The sequence below is a fragment of the Mus pahari genome, chromosome 9 (assembly GCF_900095145.1).
Source record: "Mus pahari chromosome 9, PAHARI_EIJ_v1.1, whole genome shotgun sequence".
NCBI lineage: Eukaryota > Metazoa > Chordata > Mammalia > Rodentia > Muridae > Mus > Mus pahari.
In genome coordinates this window covers 17,727,198-17,733,529 of record NC_034598.1, presented here as the reverse complement: position 1 = coordinate 17,733,529, position 6,332 = coordinate 17,727,198, and the positions used below count along the sequence as shown (strand labels likewise).

Here is a 6,332-nt window from a genome sequence, read left to right as displayed (position 1 = left end):
GCACATCTGCTACATGTGTGCGGGGAGACCTAGGTCTAGCCCATGTATGTTCCTTGGCTGGTGGTTCAGACTCTCAGAAACCCATGGGACAAGATTAATTGACTCTGCTTGTCTTCCTGCGGAATTCCTATTCTTTATGGGGGGATGGCTGGAAAACCGTCCTCCTATTATTCTATAAAAGCTTCCAAGTTCCATCTACTGTTTGGCTGTGGGTGTCTGTATCTGTCTGAGTCAGCTGCTGGGTAAAGCCTCTCAGAGGACAACATGCTCCTGTCTGCAAGCATAACAGAGTATTATTAATAGTGTTGGGAATTGGTGCTTGTCCATGGGACTGGTTTCAATTTGGGCAGGTGGAGGGAGGAAAATGGGAGGCAGGGGAAGAGGGAGGAAGAGGGAGAGGAGAATGGGGAATTCAGGATCACACATTGGGTAGGACAGAAGAGATGGCTACATGGCCATAAAAATAAATAAAAAGCTGCAACCAACAGGGGTGAGGAGATGGAGCCATCTCCAGGATGAGGCAGAGATCTTGGACAAGGCAGGTGCCCAAGAATCAATGGGGTGACCTTGATTTGAGTTGTGACTCACTACATTGAGGAGATGGAACCTGAAGAAGTCACTTCCTCTAGCCAGACAGGAGCCCCAGTGGAGCCATTGATACAACCCATCCACAAAATTTCAACCCCAAATTTATCCAATCTACAAGTAATGCAGGCACAGAAGAGGATGCAATGACTGAAGGAATGGCCAACCAACAAATGGCCCAACCATTTTTTTTTTTTTTAGGTTATCACATTTATTGAAAATGTTGGGGGCCTCAATCATATCATAACTACAATACTCCAACACATTTGTCATTGATCAAGAAATTCTAGCACCTGAAGGAGCTTTAGGAAATCAATACATCTTTTATTTTACACTTAGGCTTTGACCTATAATTTCTTCTACTACAGTAGAAACTTGAATGTAAAGTTGTCTCCAGCAAAAATAGTTCAAGCAAAATATTTATCTTCAAATAACTTGGATGAGTATTTGTCGAACATTGTTTGCTCTGGCCTTTGACAGGAAGTTGGCTTTGATCCCTTGGAAAGGTGTAAGTGGAAGACGTGTCTGGATAGATCCTTTCTCTAAGGGAATGTGAGGTACTCATCAAACGCAGAAAGCAGAAAGCAGATGAGTTGCTAGGCTATTGAGAGGTGTGTTTGCATGGAGGAATAATTTCAAGGGATGAGCCGTATGTTTATAACCTCGTCAATACTAACTGAAGTTGAAAGTATGAATTGTGACATTGCTATTGACAGTGGGTCAAATTGTGGCCTCTATGGTGCCTGGATTTCAATAGGCATGCATGCTTGTTGCTATGTACTCTTACATTTTACTTGCACATGCTGCCCATTCTGTGCTGCATTCATAGTCTCCTAGATACTCTATTACCATTGCTTCGCAGGTCACACTGTCTCCAAAGATAGATCCATAGTGAATTTGAGCACAGAGAAATGCTTGTGTTTGGAATATCTTTTAGGGAAATTCAGACCAACAAAGCTATTGACAATAATCGACTTTTAAAGTATCATATAGCAGTTTCTGCTAAACACTCAGGAGGAGTATAGAACAATATATTAAATACCATTGTGATAATGAAACTAATATATCTTGTTAATATTTTGGAAAAACTTATTTAAGAATATTGAAGTCACACCCTAAGAACTTTGCTTTAATCAATTTTAATTGTGGTTCCCTTTCCTCTAACTTCAAAATTATATGTAAACCTCCCAAATGCTTTATGCTGGATAAGCTTACAGCTAACGAGGGTGATGTAGACATTAGGGATGGAGCATGATGTGGGCTGAAAGTATCTGAGAAGTTTGGTTTGCCATCAAGACAGCTCCTTGAGTTCAGGAATATTTTATCCTCGAATCTGCATATTAAGGTTCAATAAAAGCTAGAGTGGAATTATTACTTATTATTTCCAGTGAGATAAGAAATTTTTATTCTTAAAGACTCTAAACCATTTTTGAAACAGCAGAAGTCAGTGGGCTGCAGAGATGGCTCAGTTGGAGAAGTGTCTGGAACCTGAGTTCAGATCTCAAGCTCTGAGGTAATCCACTGCAGGGAAGCAATGGCAGGCTGATACTTAGAGTTTGCTAACTAGCTAGCATAGCAGAAGCTGTCTCAAAAACAATGGGAGCCCCTGAGAGATACCCAATACCCTGTTGTAATGATAAAAACATTCTGACAAGAAGCAGTATGGGAGAGAAAGGATTTATTGGATTTGTGATTTATTCAGGGAGGAACTCAAGTTGGAGCTTGCAGCAGAAAACAGAGTAATGGTGCTTTCTGACTTACAGGCTCACACTCAGCTAGTTTCCTTGACAGCCCAGTCAGGACCATCTAGGGGTGATGCAACTCATAGAGGCCTGTGTCTGCCTGCATCAGCCAAGATAAACTCACACAGATTAATCTAATAAAGATAATTACTTGAGTAATACTCTATTTTTAGGGGATTCCAGAGAGTATCAAGTTGACAGTTAATGCAAACTAGGATACTTGACACTGACCTATTATCTACACACACACACACACACACACACACACACACACACACACACGCACGCACGCACACACACACAGTTGACAAGGGCTGATTGGTACACACCTGTAATCCTAGCATTTGGAAGTCTTTAAGCTTTCTTCCCTCCTTTCCAGGAGGTTTGTGAGTTCAAATCCATCCTGAGCTAGACAATTGAGACTCTTTTGCAGGGGTGTGTGTGTGGCGGGAAGTTACAGTAGTTGAGAATTGGTTAAGTTATAACATACTCATATGAAGAGACTATACAACTGACCATAATTTTCTGTCAAGATCAACTATATACTACAGAAAGGTCCACAAGTAGTAGCTGCATACCAATAAGTACAGAGATATGTTAAAATCATGTATCCACATGGACATCTATGTATATTGTAAAATTGTGTATGCAGGCTTTATATATATGAAAGATGTGGGATTTTCTTTCATTTTTATTCATAACTATCTTTGCTACTGTAATTGGAAAAAAGCATTCTCCATGTTCACCAAGAACATTTTAATTATTACCTAACTGACTTACTGCCTAACTGATCTTTTTAGAGAGACAAACATTGTTAATGGAATTTCACTTGGTCTTTAACTCTTAATAGGACTAATTCTGTTATGTGTACTTATTACTACATTGTTCAATCAGTGTATATGAGTAAAGTTTTAAGTTTCAAACGGAGCAAGCTCTCCTCTCCTGCGGATAATTTTAAATTGTAACTTGAAAACAGTATGAAACAGAGCGCCCTCTGCCTCTGTGGGTTGAGATGTGGGACAGTCCCAGCCTGCCTGTGTACCTGCTACCACCCGACTCCCCACTAAGGTTATAGATGCCAACCCTCTGGAACCCGGAAGTGACATAAGAAGTACAGGAAGTTCTTCCAGCCACTGTTTGGGCTATTGTGAAGAGACGGATTAGTAAACAAAGTTCTACCTGCCCTGCTGCAGGTTGCTGTTACAGAGAGCCTTTGGGGAAACCATTGTCGCCATGCTTGACCAGGAGGTTAACCCTTCAAGTGGTGTCTTAGAGGACAAGAAGAAAGATGTTATTAAAGTCAAAGTTATCGGAGAAGATAGAAGTGAGATACACTTCAGACTGAAAATGACAACGCGGCTCAAGAAACTTAAGGACTCATACAGTCGAAGACAGGGTCTGTCAGTGAATTCACTGAAGTTTCTCTTTGAAGGCCAGAAGATTGCTGATAACCATACTGCAGAAGAACTGGGGATGGAGGAGGAAGATGTGGTTGAAGTTTATCAGGAACAAACGGGAGGTGGAGTGTCACTCAACAGTATAGGAAGATCTGATTGAAATTTATCTGGAAAAATAGGAAATCATTGAACAGTTTAGATGTTCTTTGTAATTTTTCTTTTTCCCTAATACTGTTGTTTTTAATGGTTCGTTTGTAATGTGGTGTTCAGAGTGAAAATTGAACATTGTCATTTCATCTCTTTAGAACATCTAGAAGTCTGAATTCCAGTGCTCAGTATTCATTATGATGATTTTGGTGATCAGACCTCAGCTCCTTTCGAATATGCACTTCGAGGCTGCCCTTCTTGGGACCAGTGTGAGGATTTCCAATGCCATCCCATCAGCCAAGGATTCCAGTATGTGGCTATTTAAAACCTAGCTTGTGATTTTTCAGGGCAAGGTGGAAGTTTTCAGAGAACTGAACCTTGGCAAGTGACCTTACCTCAGATTGAAGCTGCTTTTAAAGTCTGAGGGTCTGGTCCAAGAGCAGAGTATTGGCTTTGGAGTCCTGATGACAGACATGGCAAGAGTCACAAAAGATTGCCAAGACTGTTCACTGTTGAGACAGCATCTCAGGATTAAATTTGTCTGGTCATGTGAGCCCAGAATGTTCTAATTTTCATCAGCAGTTAATAATAAAGTTATCTGAGCAAAAAGTAGCAGGACATGTTTGAACTTATTAAAAAGAGTGTCGAATATTATTACAAACATCAGGGAATTTAAGTCACACTTTTACAAATGTATTATGTATTCTGTCAAATTTGCTTAGAACCAAAGTGTTTCCTATAAAAATTAAGCCCTCAATCTGATCTCATTCTTTTCTTCTCTATTGAGTTTCTTTCTTTTAAAAAAAAAACTATTTATTTTGTTACTTTTAATTATGTGTATGTGAGCATAAGTGCAGGTGCCCACAGAAACCAGAGGGGCTGAAGTTACTGGGGGTTGTGAGCCACACAAGAAGATTACTAGAAACTAAACCCAAGTCCCCTGCAGGAGCAGTACTTAGAGTGCGCTCTTAACTACAGAGCTATCTTTCAAGATCCTTTTCCTCTCTCAAAAGTAAGCATTATTATCTCAAAAGATAACATATACATATCTTCATGGCTATGCATATTCGTATACAACCCAATCTCATGTTTGTACTTTTACAACATGTTTGATTAAAACTGATTAACATTTTTGTGGTTGAGAAATATATACAGTTATTAAAAATTATTCTTTTGAGCTGTCTTGTCAATATTTTCAGTTTAACTTTGTTGCTATGTATAGATTCAGTAAATTTTATTGAATGGTAGTGCTATATTGGATATATGTTTGTCCTTTTAAAACTCCATGTACTTATTGGTCTCAACTTAAACTGTGTCAGTATCTTGCTAGTAAGAATAATGTTCTTGTGAACAGTCTACCATCTGTCTCAGGAAACGCACAAACATTATATATATACACCTGTCATAGGGTTGTAAAAGGAGTATATAAGAGAGGCTTTGGGGTTTCAGGAGAAACTTAGAGAAGGCAACATCTGTTTAGAATGTTAAACAGGGATCCTCTAGGCTCAAGGAGTCATAAGAGAGAAGTTTACTATGCTTATCAAATTCTCATTTACTAACTTTTTCATCTCATCTCAGCTTCAACTTCAACTGGACCTTTATGTGTCTAGTGTTGGACTTTAATATCACTTTGCTTCAAATTAGGAGGACTACAAATCGAGCTTAAAGCTCCCATGAAATGATGTTTAATTTCAATGCAGTTTGCATCAAATGTTAAAGTCTTGCAATATCATAAAGCCACTAAAGCTATTGATTTTTACACGCTTTTCTGGCTCTATTGACCACTTATCATTCCATTCTAAGATGATCCACAAAACACAATGGTGTTCCCTAATAGCAGAGTGATTCCTGTTGCTGTCTAAAACTCCTATAAACCTTCAAATTGAAGACAATCTTCTCCAATACACAATACACAACATCGATTAATACTAGCCCCAAGTAGGAAAGTTACGGGAAAGCTTTGGACACACACAAGTGTGGGCCATGTTCTAAGGTCAAAGGGGAACTAGTGAAGGATCTTAAGTGGAGGTATGATTTGTACTTAAAATACATCCCTCCGGAAGAGATGAAAGGACTGTTGGAGTTGAGAATAAAAATGTCAGCCTGACAGGCAATGAGAGTTTGCCCTGAAATGTAAAGGAGGTAAGTGAGCTCAAACACACAATTAAAGCGGTGGGATGCCAGGAAGAGGATGCAGTTAGAAGGTTTAGCATGACCTCAGGCTTATCACTTCCACAGCATCAAGAGCTCAAGGGCTGCATGATGAGAATGTGGTTCAGAAGGAAGCAAATGTCCGAGATGGGCACATAGGGTTGTTGAATGAAACCTTAGGGTGATTTTCAGCAATGACACATGGCATGCAACTTGGTAGCTTGGGAGAATGGTTTTGGCTAGGGCAAAGGTTTTTCCTTATAACTTAAAAACAGAGAGAGAGAGAGAGAGAGAGAGAGAGAGAGAGAGA

General features: G+C 39.5%; 1 pseudogene; it reads left to right on the top strand.

The window, feature by feature from the left end:
• Positions 1-3,560: 3,560 nt before the first annotated feature.
• LOC110326747 lies at positions 3,561-3,884 on the top strand (annotated as a pseudogene).
• Positions 3,885-6,332: the final 2,448 nt, after the last annotated feature.